The 26,007-nt window shown below is 53.5% G+C and overlaps 1 pseudogene across 1 annotated transcript in view; it reads right to left on the bottom strand.

Moving 5' to 3' along the window:
- The window catches only part of LOC144946226 (SRSF protein kinase 3-like), a 50,903-nt pseudogene that overhangs the window by 19,541 nt on the left and 5,355 nt on the right, over positions 1 to 26,007 (bottom strand). The window contains exons 2-7 of the transcript XR_013639789.1: positions 22,747 to 22,869; positions 22,047 to 22,158; positions 17,310 to 17,397; positions 10,677 to 10,764; positions 9,255 to 9,361; positions 724 to 835 (exon numbers count right to left, since the gene is read on the bottom strand). The product of XR_013639789.1 is annotated as an SRSF protein kinase 3-like (transcript). The remainder of the gene's footprint in view (positions 1 to 723; positions 836 to 9,254; positions 9,362 to 10,676; positions 10,765 to 17,309; positions 17,398 to 22,046; positions 22,159 to 22,746; positions 22,870 to 26,007) is intronic.

Raw genomic sequence — 26,007 nt, 5'->3', positions numbered from 1 at the left:
TGATGGTGATAGTGGTGATGGTGATAGTGGTGATGATGCTGTTTGGTGGTGGTGGTGGCGGTGAGGTGGTGATGTTAATGGTGATGATTGTGATGGTGGCGATGGTGTTGATGGTGGTGATGTTAATAGTGGTGATGGGAGTGGTGATTGTGATGGTGGTGGTGGTGGTGGTGATGATAGGAGTGATGGTGCTTGCCTGTCGAGGGTGATGGGGGTGACGGTGGCGATGGTAATGACGATGTTTATGGTGATGATGGTGGTGATGGGAGTGATGCAAATGATGGGGGTGATTGTTGTGATGGTGGTGATGGGGGTGGTGAAGGTGGTGATGGGGGTGATGGTTGTGATGGTGGTGATGGGGGTGATGGTGGTGATGGGAGTGCTGGCTGTGATGGTGGTGATGGGAGTGCTGGCTGTGATGGTGGTGATAGTGATGGTGGTGATGGGGGTGATGGGGGTGATGGTGGTGATGGTGGTGGTGATGGGGGTAATGGTGGTGATGATGGTGATGGTGGTGATGGTGATGATGGGAGTGATGGTAGTGATGGGGGTGATGGTGGAGATGGTGGTGATGGTTGTGATGGTGGTGATGGTAGTGATGGTGGAGGTGATGGTGGTGATGGTAGTGATGGTGGAGGTGATGGTGGTGGTTGTGATGGTGGAGGTGGTGATGGGAGTGATGGTGGAGGTGGTGGTGGTGATGGTAGTGATGGGGGTGCTTGCCTGTGGCGGGTGATGGGGCCTCGCTCCCCACACACAGGAGGATGTTCTCGGGTTTGATGTCGGTGTGGATGACATCACAGCAGCTGTGGAGGTAGTCCAGCCCCTCCAGAACCTGACATCACCACAACAAACACCATCACCACCATCACCAACAAACATCACCATCACCACCATCATCTACAAACATCATCATCACCACCAAAATCACTATCACCAACAACTACAAAGATCCCCCGTGTAGCCTGTAACAGACTGTTAGGGCAAGTTGTCTCGGCCTCGCTGTGCGCTGCGTTGCACCGCTAGCTGAGTAGTTAACCTCGCGCTCAATAAACCCTCGGAGCCAGGATGAACGTCCGACTCCAAAACGTCATTTATGGAGTTTAACGAGGTAAACTGGTGAGAAAACACAGATACAGCATCTGTTATAACCCGGAAACACCAACACAATGAATGAATACCACAGCATCATAACATTGTCTTAGATAACATATTTCTAAACAATAGATCCTGGAGGGGGCAGGCACCTACATTATCATCACAATGCACCCCAGATGTACAGCACTGCATATAACACCGCACTATGAATGAGACATTTCGTCATCCTTGCTCTCAAGGTCGTAATATAGTTACTTGGGTACAAGTTTGACTCGAGTTATTAAGTTATAAATAACATTCACAATAAGGCAAGTTGCAGGCTTCGTTGTTAACTAGGCCTCGGATTTATCATAACAATTTAACAGCATTATAAAGGCATTTATATCCTTATAACGGTCATTCTAACATTATAACAGTGTAATGCGGGCGTAAGCGACCTTCCGGATGTGACGTCACGGGGGGTGGAGTCATGTGACGTGGGGGGAAGGTTCGGGTCCTTAAGCGGGTAAACCGGAAGGGGAAGGCAGTCGGGGTGTGAGCGGAAAAGAGTGAGGCCACGCGGGCGAGTGCGGAGAGGGGGGGGCGCCGACGGCCATCGGGAGCCAACCCCGAAGATAAGAGGAAGCTGCGGAGTGGTGTGCAGCTGCAGAGGAGACAGCCAGAAGGGCTGCGTGTTAGAGGCAGCGGTGTGGCTGCCAGGAGGAGCTGCGGAGAGAGAGAGAGACAGCAAGAGGCTGTCAGAGCTGCGGAGGGAGAGGAGTTGCAGCGAGTACAGCCAAGGGGGGCTGTGTGAGAGAAACAGCAGCGGAGCTGCTGTTGTGGATCGGGCCGACATTGGAGTCAGCACCGTGGAGAAGCTACAGAGTAAAGACAGCCGTGTGGGTGTACAGCACGAACCGAATAAAGGACACTGAGCCAGACATCGTGGTCCAGTCGTTTATTACACTGGTGTCGGAAGTGCAACGGCATGTCGAAACAAGTGAGGAAGAAAGTTAATCCGGCGCCTGCATCGGCTTCTTCGTCCGACGACGACGAACTCCCTCCAACCACGGATCCTGTTGGGGTGGTGGAGGAGAGCCCGGCTGAGGCGACCACGGGAATGGGAGTGGAGGATGTTGGCGCGGTGGCGGGTCCGTCGACATCATCAGACGCGGATCAACGATGGCAAGCGATGGCGGTACAACTGGAGGCACTTAAGGACGTCCTGGCGCATCTATGCCATCTCGTCGCGCCAGGGACGATGGATGATGCAAGTGGTGCTCCGCGGGCCGCCACGTTGCCTGTCCTGCCGCCGCCATTGCCCACGCGGCAAGAGGCCGCCATTTTGCGCGCTCCGTGGCGCCAAACCGCCATCTTGGCCACGCCGCGGGCCGACGCCATTTTGAATTTGCCATCACAACCACCACCATTGGAAGACGGCGGGAAGAGGAGTCGGAGTCGCCACCTTACAACGGTTAAAGAATTTTCCGTCGGTGGGGACTGGAGCGCGTTCGCCTGCCGCTTCTTGGCGGCGGTACGCACAGCAAGATGGACCGATGCGGAGGCTTTGGAGGTGTTGCCGACTCTCCTGGACGACGAATCTGTCCGATTCTTCCGTTCCATAACGACCGATAAGAAGGCAACTTTATGTGGTGTTTTTCAAGAAATGGCCGATGCTTATGAGCCACCAGATGATGCGCATCGGCGATTCGCTCAACGACAACGAGCACCAGAGGAGTCGCCCGTGGCGTTCAGGGGTGCGGTGCTGGAGCTGGCCATGGCAGCTTATCCTGAGACGCCACAGGACCTGCTCGAGCCTCTCATATTAGGGAAAATGTTGGAGCTGTATCGGGATCTAGGGATCCCCATGCCTGTGTGTGGGCATGAGAAGCTAACTTCCCGGACGGCTGCTAAGTGTCTCGATGCGCAATTCAACCTCCGTCGCTGGAAACAAGTGACGGCGTGGACGGGGGGGCCCGTCAAAGAAGGGGATGCGCTGGGGTGGAACCCTGCGCAGGCTGTCTATGTTCCGGATGACCGGGGCCCTCAACAACTGACGGCCGCCTCCGCTCCATGGACGGGACGCGGCGGGCCGAGACCGCGCGCGGCGCTACCAGAACGGGGCCGTCAGGAGGCGAGGCCTGCGCTTCGGCGCAACGAGGCCGAATGTTTCCGCTGCGGGCGTAGGGGCCACTACGCCAGAGACTGCTGGGCCCGCTTCCCGGCTCCGCCGCAGCAGGAGGCCTCGGCACCGGTCAAGTCGGCTAAAGATCCTCCGAAACAGGCATGTCGGCACGCACCAGACACTCGGCAAGGCTTTACACCTCACCCATCACCGTCGTTGCGCCATCCTAACGTTGTGGTTAAAGCATGCCCTTCGACGGGGCCTTGTCGCTCGGTCACGCAATGGCGCAAGTTGGCACGGAGAGTCGTCGCGGCTGCTACGGGCTCGTCCACTGTACCGGGGTCTATACAAGGGGTGGACGTACGCATTTTGGTCGACTCCGGCGCGTCTGCGACTATTATTTCGGATGTCATTTTTCATCTGTTGGGCATCCCGCCGGGGGCTGTGCGTCCGGTTTATGGGTCGTGCGTCGCTGCGAACGGGGGTAGCATGGGTATCGTGGGTCAGGTGGATGCTAAAATATCTATTGGGGATGTGTCGGCCTCGGGTGTTGTGTTGATATCGAGATCTTTGGCGGTTCCTTGTTTGTTAGGCACCGATTTTTTGGCTAAGATGCCCATTTTGATCAAAATCAATGAGAATTGTATTGAACTGCCGGGGGGCCGTCAAATCTCGTTTCTGCCGTCGCCCTGGGGGCGACCTGCTTCGGCCGTACAAGTGCAGGCGCTGTCCGTCGCATCTGTGGACATCCCACCTGGTACACAGATGCTTATACCCTTGCGGTATCGGAAGCCCCTGCCTGATCGGCTAGGAGCAGTAGGGGTCTTGTTGTCACCGTCCGCCGCGATAACAACCGGGTTGGCGTTAGTGGGGGCACAGACCATCGTCCGGCCGGATCAATTACCGTTTTTACAGGTGCTTAATGCGGGGGGAGAAAACGTCCGTGTCCCGGCCGGTACGGTTGTGGCACATGCCACTACGGCGTTTGCGACCCATGATTGTCCACATAGCCGGGGAGTTGTTGCTGGGGTTTCCGAGCCAAGGAGTTCGGATGATCGTTGGGTTGCTCATTTATGTGACGAAAATTCTTCCCTGTCCATGGAGCAACGTGGTGCGCTGCGTAAATTGTTGTTGACATATTCCGATGTGTTCAGCTCCGATGATTTGGATTTGGGCCGCACTTCGTTGCTTTACCATCACATTGAGACGGGCGATGCTGCCCCTATTCGATTAAATTCGCATCGGATGAGTCCTGCGGAGCGAGAACACGTACGGGGGGCAGTGGAAGACATGTTGGCTGCGGACATTATATCGCCATCTAACAGCCCATGGGGCGCTCCAGTCGTCTTGGTTAAGAAGAAGGATGGCAAATTGCGATTTTGTGTTGATTTCCGCAAATTGAATAAGATATCGGTGGCAGATGCGTACCCCCTGCCGCGTATGGATGACTCCCTCGACGCATTGTCGGGGGCTAAGTTCTTTTCCACACTGGACCTCTCTTCGGGATTTTGGCAGCTTCCCCTTGACGAGTCCTCACGGGAGAAAACCGCATTCCGTACGCCGCAGGGGTTATTTCAATTCAACTGTCTCCCGATGGGATTGAATGCGGCCCCTGCTACATTTCAAAGATTGATGGAGCTCGTTTTGACGGGGTTGCAGTGGGAGACATGTCTTATATATTTGGACGATATCATTGTCTTCAGCCGCACATTTGATGAACATTTGACGCGGCTGGAGACAGTGTTCACGAGGATGCGTTCTGCCAAATTGAAATTCAAACCAAAGAAATGTCACCTACTGCAACGGTCCGTCCGCTATTTGGGGCACATTGTGAGTGCTGAGGGAGTGTCCACGGATCCGGAAAAGACGGCGTGCGTCCGGGATTGGCCGACTCCGGCCACCGTGGGGGATGTTCGGCGGTTTTTGGGATTTGCCTCGTATTACCGAAGATTTGTGCCGGGTTTTGCGACGATTGCGAGGCCCTTGCATCTCCTTACGGGTAAAGGACGGAAGTTTGTTTGGGGACAGCCGGAGGAGGCGGCCTTTCGGAGTCTGCGTGATCTATTGGCCACGGCCCCAACATTGGATTATCCCGATTTCGATCACCCATTCATTCTTGATACGGACGCGAGTGACACAGGTATTGGGGCGGTGTTATCACAGTCTAAAGGGGGTGTAGAGCGTGTCGTGGCGTATGGTAGCCGAGTCTTGTCTCCTGCGGAAACCCGCTACTGTGTCACTCGCAGAGAACTATTGGCGGTTGTTTTTTTCCTACGGCAATTTCGACCATACCTCTACGGTCGTTCTTTTATTGTGCGTACGGATCATGCGGCCTTGCAATATGCCCTTAAAATTGACCAGCCATCCGGACAGTTGGCACGTTGGTTGGACACGCTACAGGAATTTTCCTTCCAAATTCAACATCGGAAGGGAGTGCGCCATGCGAACGCTGACGCACTTTCCAGATTACCGCGGCGCGCCCCTTGTAAATGTGAGTCGGGGACGCATAGGTGTTCGCCGATTCCAAACCCCCCTCAGCCGCTTACGTTGGCCGTCGAGAAGTCGGACACTCCGATGGAACCGGGACCGGCTGACGGGGTTTTGAATCTGCCGCGGTCTGTCTGGATCCGGGAACAGATGATGGATGAGTCATTGGTGTCCTTGCGGAAGCGGTCTGCTAAGGACAATGGGAGTCCGAGTACGGCTGTGGGGCCGCAAACCGCTCTCCGAGATGGTCTGCTTATGTGGCGGGAGGGGTTCCAGGAACGTTGGCGCCTGGTGGTACCAACGTCCTTGCGATTCGAGTTGATTAGAACCCTCCATTGTGACACTCTCTTACATTTAGGGGTGCAGAAGACCTTGTTGACGTTGCAACGTCATTATTTTTGGCACGGCATGGCGACAGATGTCGTAGGGCACGTGCGCGCGTGCCCTGCGTGTGCACGACGTAAGCCGCCGAAACATCCTTACGTGCCGCCTCTCCAGTCGATTCAGGTGTCTCGAGTCAATGAATTGGTGGCACTGGACATATTGGGACCTTTTCCACCATCGGCGAGGGGTAATAAATATTTGCTGGTAGGGGTTGAGTACCTCTCCCGTTGGCCGATGGCCTGGCCGTTGCCCGATCAGTCGGCCGCGGCCATTACCGACGCCTTTTTGTTTGGGTATATTATGGATAAGGGGGCGCCTGAGAGACTCCTCACGGACCAGGGCAGGAATTTCTCTTCTAAATTATTGGCGGAAGTGTGCGCGGGCCTTGGGACTAAGAAAGTACGGACATCCCCATACCATCCGCAGACGGATGGTATGGTTGAACGGCTGAACAGGACATTGTCTGCCATGCTTTGCCATACCGTGAGTGAACAACAATCAGATTGGGATCTGCACATCCCCGGGGTGCTTTCGGCGTACAGGATGACGCCTCATGCGGCTACAGGATATTCGCCGTTTTACCTTATGTATGGTCGGGAAAACGTGCCGCCGGTGGATGTGCAATTGGGAACTGGGGTGAAGGGACCTCGTAAACCACTTCCTGAATACATTCAGGACACGGTTCGCCGAGTCACGGAGGCGCGGGAGAATGCCCGCGTGGCTACGGCCAAAGCCCAGGCCCGGAACGAGCGATATGCGCGACGGTCTGAGGGGGAGTGCCCTTGGAAGGTTGGGGACCTAGCCTGGCTTCATTGTCCACAGGTACGTCCGGGGACCTCGCCGAAATTGCACAAACCCTGGCATGGTCCCGTATGCCTCATTGCGGTTCCCAACCCACAGTCAGCACGCGTCCAGATTGGGTCTCGTCGCTGGGTTGTGCATACGTCGCGCTTGAAACCATATGTTGCTCCCTTACATGATGCGTCATCCCCCAATGTTGCCTTGCCGGGGTCTGTTGCTGCTGACTCTCCCCTGCCTGCGTCCATTGATCTTGCTAGAGCGCCTGTCGTACCTGTTCCAGACAGGCCGGCCGTGACATTGCGGGGGACGAGGGGCCCTGCTCGGAGGACGCCTGCCAGGTCTGCGGGACCTTCGAGCCCTGCAGCCCTTCCGACCCAGCTGCGGGCACGGTCACAGGACAAGCCCAAGACTAACTCTTTAGAGACACGGGACGGCGGTGGACTTCCAGCTGCGACAGGGGGATTACCCCCTGTCATTCCTCGACTTTCATCGCGTTCCCGTTCTGCGAGTGGGCCGCCGACCGTCCGGGACGGGCCGGCGACCCGCACACGTTCCAAATCGCTTACGTTTCGTTGATTGTTGTTGTCTTGTTATTTTTTTCTTACAGTTGTATTTATTGCATGCTTTTTGTACGTTCGTTGATGTTAATTGCGTTGTTGTTGTTGTTCTTGCTGTTACATTGTATGCTTAGTGTCCTTTAGGGGGGGAAGCTCGGTTCGCCGCATTACGATTTGCTATTGGTCAGCCGAGGTCGGCTGGGATTTTTCTACGGGGGAGGGTGGTGTAATGCGGGCGTAAGCGACCTTCCGGATGTGACGTCACGGGGGGTGGAGTCATGTGACGTGGGGGGAAGGTTCGGGTCCTTAAGCGGGTAAACCGGAAGGGGAAGGCAGTCGGGGTGTGAGCGGAAAAGAGTGAGGCCACGCGGGCGAGTGCGGAGAGGGGGGGGCGCCGACGGCCATCGGGAGCCAACCCCGAAGATAAGAGGAAGCTGCGGAGTGGTGTGCAGCTGGAGAGGAGACAGCCAGAAGGGCTGCGTGTTAGAGGCAGCGGTGTGGCTGCCAGGAGGAGCTGCGGAGAGAGAGAGAGAGGGCTGCATGTTAGAGGCAGCGGTGTGGCTGCCAGGAGGAGCTGCGGAGAGAGAGAGAGACAGCAAGAGGCTGTCAGAGCTGCGGAGGGAGAGGAGTTGCAGCGAGTACAGCCAAGGGGGGCTGTGTGAGAGAAACAGCAGCGGAGCTGCTGTTGTGGATCGGGCCGACATTGGAGTCAGCACCGTGGAGAAGCTACAGAGTAAAGACAGCCGTGTGGGTGTACAGCACGAACCGAATAAAGGACACTGAGCCAGACATCGTGGTCCAGTCGTTTATTACAACAGCATTGCCAATATTATAAGAACATAAACGAACTTACAGACAATGCTTCTTAAGCTCCCAGAATGGACAATTACAGCTGTAGCTTCACTGGGACACGATGTGTGCCGCCATCTTGAATTATGTGCGTAATGGCCGACGCCCGCGTGGTTCAGTGGAAATCTAAAATCGCAACTTTCTGGTCACGTGACCAAAATTAGCATCAAAAACAGGAAATTCCTGTGTACATACGCCCCCCCCCCCCCCCATCTGCCGTGAGGCAAACCTCCTGCCATGAGGCAGGAGGTTTGCTGTTAGCGAGTAGCACCTATGAAGGCCGGCACGGCACACGAGGGGGTGGGTGGCCAGCGCCACGCCCGGCCACCTTTGTCTCCCCAGTGGCGATGTTTACTACACACCGCACCAGGTACTCATTTGAGGCCGAGTCGACCTAGGGGAGGCCCAGGACCGGTTCAGATAATCATCACTGGCGTTGGCCATGAGCGGGAATCGAACTCGGGTCGCCGGGTTGGTAGCATAGGGCTAACCGCTGGGCCACCGCTCCCCACACCATCACCAACAAACACCACCATCACCAACAAACACCACCATCAACAAACATCATCACCATCACCAACAAACTTCACCAACAGCACTTGCCCCAAAAGTCTCTTGAGCCTATCCAGGGGGTCTTTGTTCTTCTCTTCATTGGTGATGGCGGTGATGGCGCGTACCTGGGTGGTGATGGCGGTGATTGTCATGGCGGTGATGGTGATGATGGTGGTGATGGCGGTGATGGTGATGGCGGTGATGGTGATGGCGGTGATGGTGGTGATGATGGCGGTGATGGTGGCGATGGCGGTGATGGTGGCGTTGATGGTGACGATGGCGCGTACCTGCGTGGTGATGGCGGTGATGGTGGCGATGGTGATGATGGTGATGATGGTGACGGTGGTGATGGTGATGATGGTGATGATGATGGTGACGATGGTGATGGCGGTGACGATGATGGTGACGATGGTGGCGTGTACCTGCGTGGTGATGGCGCGCACGCAGGCGAGCGGCAGGCCGTGGTAGTGCGAGCGAGCGATCCAGCGCAGCAGGTGGGCGCCCAGCAGCTCCATCACCACGCACACGTCTAGCGCAGCGCAGCCCGCGCGTCAAGGTCACAGCGACAACCCCGTGTCTCACCCCCCCGTGTCTCACCCCCCGTGTCTCCATCCCGTGTCTCACCCCCCCGTGTCTCACCCCCCGTGTCTCCCCCCGTGTCTCACCCCCCGTGTCTCCATCCCGTGCCTCACCCCGTGTCTCCCCCACCCCCCGTGCCCCCCCCACCCCCCGTGCCCCCCCCCATCCAGTGTCTACCCCCGTGTTTCCCCGTGTCTCCCCCCCTGTCTCCCTGTCTACCCGTGTCTCTCTGTCTGCCCGCATCTCCCCAGGTGTCTCATTGTCTCCGACATGTGTCTCCGCGTCTCTCCATCGCCAAGCACACGGCGACTCCCCGCATATCTCCGTGTCTCCCCGTGTGTGAGCCCGTGTCTCCCCGTGTCTCCCCGTGTGTGAGCCCGTGTCTCCCCGTGTCTCACCCCGTGTCTCCCCGTGTGCGAGCCTGTGTCTCCCCGTGTCTCACCCCGTGTTTGAGCCCGTGTCTCCCCGTGTGTGAGCCCGTGTCTCCCCGTGCCTCCCCGTGTCTCTCCGTGTGTGAGCCCGTGTCTCCCCGTGTCTCTCCGTGTCTCCCCGTGTCTCCCCGTGTGTGAGCCCGTGTCGCCCCGTGTCTCCCCGTGTGTGAGCCCGTGTCTCCCCATATCTCCCTGTGTGTGAGCCCGTGTCTCCCCGTGTCTCCCCGTGTCTCACCCCGTGTGTGAGTCCGTGTCTCCCCGTGTCTCCCCGTGTGTGAGCCCGTGTCTCCCCGTGTGTCTCCCCGTATCTCCCCATGTGTGAGCTCGTGTCTCCCCGTGTCTCCCCGTGTCTCACCCCGTGTCTCACCCCGTGTGTGAGTCCGTGTCTCCCTGTGTCTCCCCGTGTGTGAGCCCGTGTCTCCCCGTGTGTCTCCCCATGTCTCCCCGTGTGTGAGACCGTGTCTCCCCGTGTCTCACCCCGTGTCTCACCCCGTGTCTCCCCGTGTGTCTCCCCGTGTCTCCATGTTCCCACGTCACCACGTGTACTCGTGCCCCTATGACCCCGTGTCCCCACGTCTCCCCGTGACGCCGTGCACCCCGGACCCAGTGTACCCGTGTCTCCGTGTCCCCACGTCCCCTTGTCTCCCCGTGACCCCGTGTCCCCATGTCTCCCTATGAGTCCGTGACCCCATGTCCCCATGTCTCCCTGTGACCCCCCGTGACCCCGAGGATACGCGTGCCGTTGACCCCGTGACCCCATGTCTCCCTGTGACCCTGTCCCCGTGACCCCGTGTCCCCATGTCTCCCTGTGACCTCCCGTGACCCCGAGGATACGCGTGCCGTTGACCCCGGTGACCCGGAACTCGTCCCGGAGCGCGACCACGCGGCTCCTCCTGGCGTCCGTAGGGTCAGCGTCACGCACCTGGCTCACCCAGCCACACCGGCCAATCACCAACGAGCTCACGACCACCCAGACAGCCAATCACATCACTACCACCCAGACAACCAATCACATCACTACCACCCAGACAGCCAATCACATCACTACCACCCAGACAGCCAATCACATCACTACCACCCAGACAGCCAATCACATCACTCACCACTCAGACAACCAATCACATCACTACCACCCAGACAGCCAATCACATCACTACCACCCAGACAACCAATCACATCACTACCACCCAGACAGCCAATCACATCACTACCACGCAGACAACCAATCACATCACTACCACCCAGACAGCCAATCACATCACTACCACCCAGACAACCAATCACATCACTACCACCCAGACAGCCAATCACATCACTACCACCCAGACAACCAATCACTTCACTACCACCCAGACAACCAATCACATCACTACCAACCAGACAGCCAATCACATCACTACCACCCAGACAGCCAATCACATCACTACCACCCAGACAGCCAATCACATCACTACCACCCAGACAACCAATCACATCACTACCACCCAGACAACCAATCACATCACTACCACCCAGACAACCAATCACATCACTACCACCCAGACAGCCAATCACATCACTACCACCCAGACAACCAATCACATCACTACCACCCAGACAGCCAATCACATCACTACCACCCAGACAACCAATCACATCACTACCACCCAGACAGCCAATCACATCACTACCACCCAGACAGCCAATCACATCACTACCACCCAGACAACCAATCACTTCACTACCACCCAGACAACCAATCACATCACTACCACCCAGACAGCCAATCACATCACTCACCACCCAGACAGCCAATCACATCACTACCACCCAGACAACCAATCACATCACTACCACCCAGACAACCAATCACATCACTACCACCCAGACAGCCAATCACATCACTACCACCCAGACAACCAATCACATCACTCACCACCCAGACAGCCAATCACATCACTACCACCCAGACAACCAATCACATCACTACCACCCAGACAACCAATCACATCACTACCACGCAGACAACCAATCACATCACTACCACGCAGACAACCAATCACATCACTCACAACCCAGACAACCAATCACATCACTACCACCCAGACAACCAATCACATCACTCACCACCCAGACAACCAATCACATCACGACCACCCAGACAACCAATCACATCACTACCACGCAGACAACCAATCACATCACTCACCACCCAGACAACCAATCACATCACGACCACCCAGACAACCAATCACATCACTACCACCCAGACAGCCAATCACATCACTACCACCCAAACAACCAATCACATCACTCACCACCCAGACAACCAATCACATCACGACCACCCAGACAACCAATCACATCACGACCACCAGGACAACCAATCACATCACTCACCACCCAGACAACCAATCACATCACTCACCACCCAGACAACCAATCACATCACTACCACCCAGACAGCCAATCACATCACTCACCACCCAGACAACCAATCACATCACGACCACCCAGACAACCAATCACATCACTACCACCCAGACAACCAATCACATCACTACCACCCAGACAACCAATCACATCACTCATCACCCAGACAACCAATCACATCACGACCACCCAGACAGCCAATCACATCACTACCACCCAGACAACCAATCACATCACGACCACCCAGACAACCAATCACATCACTACCACCCAGACAACCAATCACATCACTACCACCCAGACAGCCAATCACATCACTACCACCCAGACAGCCAATCACATCACTACCACCCAGACAACCAATCACATCACTCACCACCCAGACAGCCAATCACATCACTACCACCCAGACAACCAATCACATCACTACCACCCAGACAACCAATCACATCACTACCACGCAGACAACCAATCACATCACTACCACGCAGACAACCAATCACATCACTCACAACCCAGACAACCAATCACATCACTACCACCCAGACAACCAATCACATCACTCACCACCCAGACAACCAATCACATCACGACCACCCAGACAACCAATCACATCACTACCACGCAGACAACCAATCACATCACTCACCACCCAGACAACCAATCACATCACGACCACCCAGACAACCAATCACATCACTACCACCCAGACAGCCAATCACATCACTACCACCCAAACAACCAATCACATCACTCACCACCCAGACAACCAATCACATCACGACCACCCAGACAACCAATCACATCACGACCACCCAGACAACCAATCACATCACTCACCACCCAGACAACCAATCACATCACTCACCACCCAGACAACCAATCACATCACTACCACCCAGACAGCCAATCACATCACTCACCACCCAGACAACCAATCACATCACGACCACCCAGACAACCAATCACATCACTACCACCAAGACAACCAATCACATCACTACCACCCAGACAACCAATCACATCACTACCACCCAGACAACCAATCACATCACTCACCACCCAGACAACCAATCACATCACTCACCACCCAGACAGCCAATCACATCACTACCACCCAGACAACCAATCACATCACTCACCACCCAGACAACCAATCACATCACTCACCACCCAGACAACCAATCACATCACTCATCACCCAGACAACCAATCACATCACTACCACCCAGACAACCAATCACATCACTACCACCCAGACAGCCAATCACATCACTACCACCCAGACAACCAATCACATCACTCATCACCCAGACAACCAATCACATCACGACCACCCAGACAGCCAATCACATCACTACCACCCAGACAACCAATCACATCACGACCACCCAGACAACCAATCACATCACTACCACCCAGACAACCAATCACATCACTACCACCCAGACAGCCAATCACATCACTACCACCCAGACAGCCAATCACATCACTACCACCCAGACAGCCAATCACATCACTACCACCCAGACAACCAATCACATCACTACCACCCAGACAACCAATCACATCACTACCACCCAGACAGCCAATCACATCACTACCACCCAGACAGCCAATCACATCACTACCACCCAGACAGCCAATCACATCACTACCACCCAGACAGCCAATCACATCACTACCACCCAGACAACCAATCACATCACGACCACCCAGACAGCCAATCACATCACTACCACCCAGACAACCAATCACTTCACTACCACCCAGACAGCCAATCACATCACTACCACCCAGACAACCAATCACATCACTACCACCAAGACAGCCAATCACATCACTACCACCCAGACAACCAATCACATCACTACCACCCAGACAACCAATCACATCACTACCACCCAGACAACCAATCACATCACTACCACCCAGACAACCAATCACATCACTACCACGCAGACAGCCAATCACATCACTACCACCCAGACAACCAATCACATCACTCATCACCCAGACAACCAATCACATCACTACCACCCAGACAACCAATCACATCACTACCACCCAGACAACCAATCACATCACTACCACCCAGACAGCCAATCACATCACTACCACCCAGACAACCAATCACATCACGACCACCCAGACAACCAATCACATCACTACCACCCAGACAACCAATCACATCATTACCACCCAGACAGCCAATCACATCACTACCACCCAGACAGCCAATCACATCACTACCACCCAGACAGCCAATCACATCACTACCACCCAGACAACCAATCACATCACTACCACCCAGACAACCAATCACATCACTACCACCCAGACAGCCAATCACATCACTACCACCCAGACAGCCAATCACATCACTACTACCCAGACAGCCAATCACATCACTACCACCCAGACAGCCAATCACATCACTACCACCCAGACAACCAATCACATCACGACCACCCAGACAGCCAATCACATCACTACCACCCAGACAACCAATCACTTCACTACCACCCAGACAGCCAATCACATCACTACCACCCAGACAACCAATCACATCACTACCACCCAGACAACCAATCACATCACTCACCACCCAGACAACCAATCACTTCACGACCACCCAGACAACCAATCACATCACTCACCACCCAGACAACCAATCACATCACTCACCACCCAGACAACCAATCACATCACTACCACGCAGACAACCAATCACATCACTCACCACCCAGACAACCAATCACATCACGACCACCCAGACAACCAATCACATCACTACCACCCAGACAGCCAATCACATCACTACCACCCAGACAACCAATCACATCACTACCACCCAGACAGCCAATCACATCACTACCACCCAGACAACCAATCACATCACTCACCACCCAGACAACCAATCACATCACTACCACGCAGACAACCAATCACATCACTCACAACCCAGACAACCAATCACATCACTACCACCCAGACAACCAATCACATCACTCACCACCCAGACAACCAATCACATCACGACCACCCAGACAACCAATCACATCACTACCACCCAGACAGCCAATCACATCACTACCACCCAGACAACCAATCACATCACTCACCACCCAGACAACCAATCACATCACGACCACCCAGACAACCAATCACATCACTACCACGCAGACAACCAATCACATCACTCACCACCCAGACAACCAATCACATCACGACCACCCAGACAACCAATCACATCACTACCACCCAGACAGCCAATCACATCACTCACCACCCAGACAACAAATCACATCACGACCACCCAGACAACCAATCACATCACTACCACCCAGACAGCCAATCACATCACTCACCACCCAGACAACCAATCACATCACGACCACCCAGACAACCAATCACATCACTCACCACCCAGACAACCAATCACATCACTCACCACCCAGACAACCAATCACATCACTCACCACCCAGACAACCAATCACATCACTACCACCAAGACAGCCAATCACATCACTCATCACCCAGACAGCCAATCACATCACTACCACCCAGACAACCAATCACATCACTCACCACCCAGACAACCAATCACATCACTCACCACCCAGACAACCAATCACATCACTACCACCAAGACAACCAATCACATCACTCACCACCCAGACAGCCAATCACATCACTACCACCCAGACAACAAATCACATCACTCAACACCCAGACAACCAATCACATCACTCATCACCCAGACAACCAATCACATCACTCATCACCCAGACAACCAATCACATCACTACCACCAAGACAGCCAATCACATCACTCACCACCCAGACAACCAATCACATCACTCACCACCCAGACAACCAATCACATCACTCACCACCCAGACAACCAATCACATCACTCATCACCCAGACAGCCAATCACATCACTACCACCCAGACAACCAATCACATCACTCACCACCCAGACAACCAATCACATCACTCACCACCCAGACAACCAATCACATCACTCACCACCCAGACAACCAATCACATCACTACCACCCAGACAGCCAATCACATCACTACCACCCAGACAACCAATCACATCACGACCACCCAGACAACCAATCACATCACTACCACCCAGACAACCAATCACATCACTACCACCCAGACAGCCAATCACATCACTACCACCCAGACAGCCAATCACATCACTACCACCCAGACAGCCAATCACATCACTACCACCCAGACAACCAATCACATCACTACCACCCAGACAACCAATCACATCACTACCACCCAGACAGCCAATCACATCACTACCACCCAGACAGCCAATCACATCACTACCACCCAGACAGCCAATCACATCACTACCACCCAGACAGCCAATCACATCACTACCACCCAGACAGCCAATCACATCACTACCACCCAGACAACCAATCACATCACTACCACCCAGACAACCAATCACATCACTACCACCCAGACAGCCAATCACATCACTACCACCCAGACAGCCAATCACATCACTACCACCCAGACAGCCAATCACATCACTACCACCCAGACAGCCAATCACATCACTACCACCCAGACAACCAATCACATCACGACCACCCAGACAGCCAATCACATCACTACCACCCAGACAGCCAATCAAATCAGTGAGTGGTGAGTGAGTGAGTGAGTGGTGAGTGGGTGAGTGAGTGAGTGGGTGAGTGAATGAGTGGTGAGTGGTGAGCGAGTGGTGAGCGAGTGGTGAGTGAGTGGTGAGCGAGTGGTGAGCGAGTGGTGAGTGAGTGGTGAGTGAGTGGTGAGTGGGTGAGATAGTGAGTGAGTGGTGAGTGAGTGGTGAGTGAGTGGTGAGTGAGTGAGTGAGTGTTGAGTGAGTGGTGAGTGAGTGGTGAGTGAGTGGTGAGTGAGTGGTGAGTGAGTGAGTGGTGAGTGAGTGAGTGGTGAGTGAGTGGTGAGTGGTGAGTGAGTGGTGAGTGAGTGGTGAGTGGTGAGTGAGTGGTGAGTGAGTGGTGAGTGCTGCTCACACAGCGCAGGAGGCGGATCTCATCGAGTGCTGTCTCCGTGTAGTGCTGGGCGCTCTTCACAACCTTCATGGCCACCATCTCACTCGCCCTGCTCAACATCAACAACATCAACAAGATCAATACCAACATCAACACCATCTCACTCGCCCTGCTCAACATCAACAACATCAACAACATCACCAACATCACCAACATCACCACCATCTCACTCGCCCTGCTCAACATCAACAACATCAACAACATCAACATCACCACCATCTCACTCACCCTGCTCAACACCACCAACATTAACAACATCACCACCATCTCACTCGCCCTGCTCAACATCAACAACATCAACAACATCAACATCACCACCATCTCACTCGCCCTGCTCAACGTCACCAACATCAACATCATCACCACCATCAACATCATCAACATCATCAACATCACCACCATCAACATCACCACCATCAACATCACCACCATCTCACTCGCCCTGCTCAACGTCACCAACATCAACACCAACATCAATATCACCAACATCAACATCACCAACATCAACATCACCACCATCTCACACGCCCTGCTCAACGTCACCAACATCAACATCACCACCATCTCACTTGCCCTGCTCAACGTCACCAACATCAACATCATCACCACCATCAACATCATCACCACCATCAACATCATCAACATCATCAACATCACCACCATCAACATCACCACAATCTCACTCGCCCTGCTCAACATCACCATCAACAACATCATCAACATCATCAACATCACCAACATCAACATCACCAAAATCAACAACATCAACATCACCAACATCATCACCACCGTCAACATCATCAACATCACCAACATCATCACCACCATCAACATCACCACCATCAACAACATCACCAACATCATCAACATCAACATCATCAACACCATCAACATCACCATCATCATTAACATCAACAACATCAACATCATCACTATCACCAACATCATCACCATCATGACCATCATTACCATCAACATCACCAACCTGACCACCACCAAAATGGTGAGTCAGTGGGTAGTGAGTGTTGGGTGAGTGAGTGAGTATATGGTGAGTGGGGTGAGTGAGTGTGTGTGTGGTGAATGACTGAATGTGTGTAGGTGAATGTGTGTGGGTGAATGTGGGTGAGTGAGTGTGTGGGTGAATGTGTGTGAGTGAGTATACGGTGATTGAGTGTGTAGGTGAATGTGTGTGGGTGAATGTGGGTGAGTGAGTGTGTGGGTGAATGTGTGTGAGTGAGTATACGGTGAGTGGGTGGTGCCGGACGGGCAACGTTGTCGTGGCCAATCGGAATTGGACCTTTCCCCTCAGGGCGTTTGTGACCACCACAGTGGCTAAACGGGGGCTCTGGACGGGTGTGAGGGGCTGGTAACCCCTCCACCTTCAATAAATTACCACTAAACCACGTGAAAAATATCTAATTAATAAGCTTGTGCCGGAGGCTCCGGGGGGACAGGCATCTATGACATCTCCTGGCCAAACCCCATCTGGCGGAGCCAAGAGATTGAATCTTTACCCTCGGGGCTCCTCCAGAAACAACAAAAAGCCACTATGGATGGCCACGTGGAATGTTCGAATGCTCACTGCAGATGAGAGGCTGCCACTCCTCTGTCGGGAGCTGGACCGGTACCGCCTGGATCTCTGTGGCATTCAGGAGGTCCGGTGGACCAGTTCTGGCTCCTGCCACCATGAGGGGTGGACAGACCTCTACTCGGGGCAGGAGACTGCCAAACATCAGGGTGTGGCTCTTCTTCTGAACAAAAGAATGAAGGGGTGTGAGAGCGTGGCGGTGAGGTGTGGGAAGCTGTAAGCCCCAGGCTACTTTGGGCTCGCCTTCCTATCAACCAGAGGCGAGGAGCGGTGGTCGTGGTTACTTATGCCCCCCACCGAAGACGAACATCCGTGGAGGGATGCAGGCAAGGCCGATGAGTTAGATACCTTCTATGACCTCCTGTCACAGGTGCTGGCTAAAGTGGCCCCTCGGGATAGAGTCATCTTGTTGGGTGATTTCAATGCCCGAGTTGGTCATGATGCTGGCACCTGGTCTGCAGTCATTGGAAGGCATGGGCCAGATAAGCTAAATAATAACGGTTAGGACGCTGCTAGATTTTTGTGCAGCCCATGGGCTTGTAATTACCAACACGCTGTTCTGGCATCGGTGCATCCACACAACATCATGGATGCATGCCAGGTCCAAGCAAGAACATCTGCTGAACTACGTAGTGACAGACCAGCGGATGTGGGCCCATGTCCTTGACACCAGGACCTATCGTGGAGCTGATCTGCCCTCTGACCATCGACTTGTCATCTGTAAGATGCGCCTGGCATTCTTCCACTCCGGTGGTGGGTGTACACCCAGGACCCCATTCCAACCTAAGGTGGCCTGGTCTCAGCTAGCTGATGGAAGTTGCAAGCGAGAATTTAATCAGCTTGCAGCTGGGGTTGGCATCGTCCCCCACTCCTCCTGATGTTGAGGGTAAATGGGAGAGGTTTAGGACTGTGACTCATGCAGCTGCAATGGCTGCTTTGGGTACGTGGTCCAGACCTCCCCAGAGACCCTGGCTGACAGAGGTGTTCAGGGATGGTTGAGAAAAAGCGACAGGCCCACTCTAATCGTCTCCAGCATCCCACGTCAGAAAATGAGGAGGCTTACTGCAGCCTTCGCTCGGAGGTTCGGAGAGCCGTGAGGCACTGCAAGGATGGGTGGTGGTCATGGGTTGCCGTGGAGATGGAGTCTGCCTCAGTGGCCCGCGATCACAAATCTTTTTTTAACTCCATCAAAAAAGTAACCTGCAGCAACACACCTATTACCATCATCCGGGGAAAAAACGGTGATCCAATCTCCGATCCCCAGGAACAGGTTTGCAGATTTGCTGAGCATTTCTATGAAGTACTGGGGGAGGGGAAATCCCTCGACATGGGAAACATCGTGGGACAAAGTGGGGATGACCCTGTGGAGGCTGCGGTGCCCCAAATATTTGAAGTCACCCCCCTGTGAGTGGCTGGCTGAGATGCCATCTGTTGAGGGAAGTACTGAAGGCGATCCAGAGTCTGAGACCAGGAAAGGCACCGAGCAGAGATGATCTCCCAAGCGAAATGCTGAGGGAGGGTGGCGTTTGTGCACAGACTGCCCTACATGACATCATAACAACAGTCCTGAACCACTGGACGGGGTTCCGCAGGACTGGAAGGGGCATCTCACTCCTCAATGTGCCGGGAAAGGTCCTGGCAAGGATCATTCAACATCGCCTTGTTAGGCACGCTGAGGAGAGGCTTGCGGAGCCTCAATGTGGTTTCAGGAAAGGGCGGTCCTGCATGGATGCCATATTTTTCTGTCCGTCTGCTACAGCAGAGGTGTAGGGAATTCCAACAAGACCTAAATCTCTGCTTTAATGACCTGGTCAAGGCCTATGATACCATCAGTAGGCCTGGGCTCTGGGTTGTTCTTCATGCTTTCGGAGTCCCTGACCCTCTGTTCACGATCACTAAGGACCTTCATGATGGTGAGCGGCCCAGGTAAAACTACTGCGAGTCGGAGCCATTCGCTGTACACCTTGGGGTGCGACAGGGATGTCCTCTGGCTCCCACATTATTTAACATTTATTTTGACCACATAGTTTGTGAGGCCTTCAATAGCTGTACTGGAGGAATTTCCATCTGGTACAGATATAATGGGAGGCTGATCGATACCCGGGTGCGGTCAAGGGACGGCTCCCTATTGCTCAACCATGTTATGTATGCTGATGATCTGGTGATGGGGCAGTTGTGGAGAGAGTGGAGAGTTTCCCATATCTGGGTAGTGTGTTTATGACCGGCTCCGGTTTAACATCAGAGGTCTCACTCCGAATCAGCGAGCGGCATTATAATGCGAGCGGCATTATCTTTTCATCGGTTGCGTAACGCTGTGTGGGAAGCTACCTTGTCTGTCGCTCCGCACGAAGCTTCAGGTCTTCTCGGCCACAGTCATTCCCTCCCTTTTCTACGCTTTGCAAAACGTGGACCCCCCTAATGTAACATCTTCGCCGGTTAGAAACATTTAGGCTGCCTGCCTACGATCCATCCTGGGTTTAACCAGGTTGGATTGTGTGAGGAGCTCACAAATCCTTGAAAGATCTGGACAAAGTCCCATCGGTGAGCTCCTCCGGCAGGCAAGGCTGCGTTGGCTGGGTCATGTAGCCCGCATGCCCAGCCACCGCATGCCGAAACAACTTTTGTTCGGCCGGATCGAGGGGGCTAAACGGGCGTGGCACTGGCTAGAGAAGATATGGAGTGATGTGGTACAGGAGGACGTGGAGCTGAGTGGACTTGCCGATGACTGGTACCAGCGGTGTCAAGATCGGCCTCTGTGGAGGAGGCTCGTGAAAGGACGCGAACTGGGCCAGTTGGAGGCAGTCGCCCTCCAACAACAACGGAAGGACGGAGGAGCGACGCTCACAACAAAACGAGCGGAGCGCCGGGTAGCTAAAGCACAGCAAGTTGGTACAGTAGGGGGCACAGGTGGTGCATCAGCCAGTCGTCTCAGTCATCTCAGTCAGTCGACCCGTGGCACCTGCTGGGTCCTGCCCCGTGACCTCCTGCCAGCGGGCGTTCGACACTTCACGTGGCCTCAAGGTGCACATGGCCTGGCACAAGCGTCGTGGTGACGTCACCGCCACTTAGTGGCGAATGGCGGTTGTTGTTGTTGTTGTAGTGGTGCTCACGCGAGGTCCCCAGCAGAGCCACACGGTAGAGAAGTGTCCCCCAGCCCAGCTTGCGCACCACGCGGTAGCGCTCACTGTACACCTCGACCCACAAACACCGGGTGGTAGCCGCCTGGGGGGGGGGGGGCACGGGGGGGGGGGGGCACGGGGGGGGGAGATACAGTTAATGATGACACTGCTGTCGATGCTGATGATGATGTTGCTGTGCTGATGACGCTGATACTAATGATGATAATGGTGATGATGCTTCTGCTGATGATGCTGCTGCAGCTAATGATGATACTGCTGCTGGTGATGATGATTCTGCTGATGATGATTCTGCTACTGCTGATGATGATGATGCAGCTTCTACTGCTTTTGCTAATGTCCCTGCTGTTTACGATGCTGCTACTTCTGCTGCTGATGGTGATGATTCTCCTGCTACTGCTGCTGATGATGATTCTGCTGCTGCTGATGATGATTCTGCTGCTGCTGCTGATGATGATGATTATGTTGCTACTGCTGCTAATGATGATGATTCTGTTGCTACTGCTGCTAATGATGATGATGATTCTGCTGCTGATGATTATGATTCTGCTGCTACTGCTGCTGATGGTCATTCTGCTGCTACTGCTGGTACTGCTGCTGATGGTGATGATTCTGCTGCCACTGCTGCTACTGCTGATGATGATGATTCTGCTGCTGATGACGATGCTCGCACCCTTGCAGTAGTCCCGCTGGGTCCTCCTGATCCTCCTCGTCTGAGCAGATGACCTCGGGAGCCAGCGGGCACGGCTCACAGGGGTCAGGGCCCACAGGTGGCGAGGCCACATGGCTCTCTGACCTGCGCACACACAGAGACACGCACAGAGACACGCACAGAGACTCAGAGACACACACAGAGACACGCACAGAGACACGCACAGAGACTCAGAGGACACGCACAGAGACACGCACAGAGACACGCACAGAGACACGCACAGAGACACACAGAGACTCAGAGACATGCACAGAGACACACACAGCGACACGCACAGAGATACACACAGAGACTCATAGAGACACGCACAGAGACACGCACAGAGACACGCACAGAGACACGCACAGAGACACGCACAGAGACACGCACAGACACATGCAGAGACTCATAGAGACACGCACAGAGACACACAGAGACTCATAGAGATACGCACAGAGACACACAGAGACTCATAGAGACACGCACAGAGACACGCACAGAGACACACAGAGACTCAGAGACACGCACAGAGACACGCACAGAGACTCATGGAGACACGCACAGAGACACACAGAGACTCATAGAGACACGCACAGAGACACGCACAGAGACTCATAGAGGACACGCACAGAGACACACAGAGACACCACAGAGACACGCACAGAGATATGCACAGAGACACGCACAGAGACATACACAGAGACTCATAGAGACACGCACAGAGACACGCACAGAGACACGCACAGAGACACACAGAGACACGCACAGAGACACGCACAGAGACACGCACAGCAGTGTTAGTCTATGGGCAGTGTTAGTCTATGGGCAGTGTTAGTCTATGGACAATGTTAGTCCTATGGGCAGTGTTAGTCTATGGACAATGTGAGTCTAATGGGCAGTGTTAGTCTATGGGCAGTGTTTAGTCTATGGGCAGTGTTAGTCTATGGGGAGTGTTAGTCTATGGGCAGTGTTTAGTCTATGGGCAGTGTTAGTCTATGGGCAGTGTTAGTCTATGGGCAGTGTTAGTCTATGGCAGTGTTAGTCTATGGGTAAGTGTTAGACTATGGGTAGTGTTAGTCTATGGGTAGTGTGAGTCTATGGGCAGTGTGAGTCTATGGGCAGGTGTGAGTCTATGGGCAGTGTTAGTACATGGGCAGTGTTAGTAACATGGGCAGTGTTAGTACATGGGCAGTGTTAGTACATGGGCAGTGTGAGTCTATGGGCAGTGTGAGTCTATGGGCAGTGTTAGTCTATGGGCAGTGTTAGTCTATGGTAGTGTTAGTCTATGGGTAGTGTTAGTCTAATGGGTTGTGTGAGGTCTATGGGCAGTGTAAGTCTATGGGTAGTGTTAGTCTATGGGTAGTGTTAGTCTATGGGCAGTGTGAGTCTATGGGGTAGTGTTAGTCTATGGGGCAATGTTAGGTCTATGGCAATGTTAGTATATGGGCAGTGTTAGTCTATGGGTAGTGTTAGTCTATGGGCAGTGTTAGTCTATGGGCAGTGTTAGTCTATGGGCAGTGTTAGTCTATGGGCAGTGTTAGTCTATGGGCAGTGTGAGTCTATGGGCAGTGTTAGTCTATGGGCAGTGTTAGTCTATGGGCAGTGTGAGTCTATGGGCAGTGTGAGTCTATGGGCAATGTTAGTCCTATGGGCAGTGTTAGTCTATGGGCAGTGTTAGTCTATGGGCAGTGTTTAGTCTATGGGCAGTGTTAGTCTATGGGCAATGATAGTCTATGGCAATGTTAGTCTATGGGCAGTGTTAGTCTATGGGTAGTGTTAGTCTATGGGACATGTTAGTCTATGGGCAGTGTTAGTCTATGGGTAGTGTTAGTCTATGGACAGTGTTAGTCTATGGGCAGTGTTAGTCCTATGGGCAGTGTGAGTCTATGGGCAGTGTGAGTCTATGGACAGTGTTAGTCTATGGGCAGTGATAGTCTATGGGTAGTGTTAGTCTATGGGTAGTGTTAGTCTATGGGCAGTGTTAGTCTATGGGCAGTGTGAGTCTATGGGCAGGTGTGAGTCTATGGGCAGTGTTAGTCTATGGGCAGTGTTAGTCTATGGGCAGTGTTAGTCTATGGGCAATGTTAGTCTATTGGCAGTGTTAGTCTATGGGTAGTGTTAGTCTATGGGACATGTTAGTCTATGGGCAGTGTTAGTCTATGGGTAGTGTTAGTCTATGGACAGTGTTAGTCTATGGGCAGTGTTAGTCTATGGGCAGTGTGAGTCTATGGGCAGTGTGAGTCTATGGACAGTGTTAGTCTATGGGGCAGTGATAGTCTATGGGCAGTGTTAGTCTATGGGTAGTGTTAGTCTATGGGGCAGTGTTAGTCTATGGGGAGTGTTAGTCTATGGGCAGTGTTAGTCTATGGGCAGTGTTAGTCTATGGGCAGTGTTAGTCTGTGGGGCATGTTAGTCTGTGCAGTGTTAGTCTGTGGGGCAGTGTTAGTCTGTGGGCAGTGTTAGTAGGGCAGTATGGGCAGTGTTGTGGCTTGCTCTCCAACACACGGTTAGCGCTGTCCGAGTGAGGAATTGGCCACGTTCTGTTCACGTGACAACCCTTACTAGTGGGCTGTGTCGGGTGGTGGCGGGTTTTAACGACACATTTATATATTTACGAGATCTAACCCAACAAACCTCTATTATGGATGATAAAAATAAATGTACTAGTAAACGGCAGGTAGGATGGAAACAACCACAACCAGTTAAGGCTTTACCTGGTTTAATAACATCCTTCCAATGATTGTTCGAAATTGTATCCATCTTCTCGGTTGAAGTTATGTCTGTTTATAGATCTGGTTGGCTTCATGAACAAACCTTTGATAGTAGCCCGAAGGTTTGCAGAGTACCTTGGTCTCGGATAAAACAATATCACGCGAGCCCACCAGCGTTATAGCAATGGCCAGCTACTACTACTACGGTGTTAAACTGGACGACAACAACATTGATGCTGCAGCTGCTACTGCCATCACCACAACCCCCGGGCCGACGGACGGCTGAGGCATCCGGCTGGATAAAATAGATACCTGCCAAACGATATTCGTTTTAGAGAGACACTCACGCATATATGTGGATGTGTGTGTGTGAAAGAATGGAGTGATGTGGTACAGGAGGATGTGGAGCTGAGTGGAATTGCCGATGACCGGTACCAGCGGGGGGTCAAGATCGGCCCTCTGTGGAGGAGGCTCGTGGAGGACGCTACTGGGCAGTTGGAGGCAGTCGCCCTCCAACAACAACGGAGGGCGG

Source organism: Lampetra fluviatilis, chromosome 40 (genome assembly GCF_964198595.1).
Source record: "Lampetra fluviatilis chromosome 40, kcLamFluv1.1, whole genome shotgun sequence".
Classification (NCBI taxonomy): domain Eukaryota; kingdom Metazoa; phylum Chordata; class Hyperoartia; order Petromyzontiformes; family Petromyzontidae; genus Lampetra; species Lampetra fluviatilis.
The sequence above is the reverse complement of the archived record's forward strand: the minus strand, read 5'-3'. Positions and strand labels throughout refer to the sequence as shown.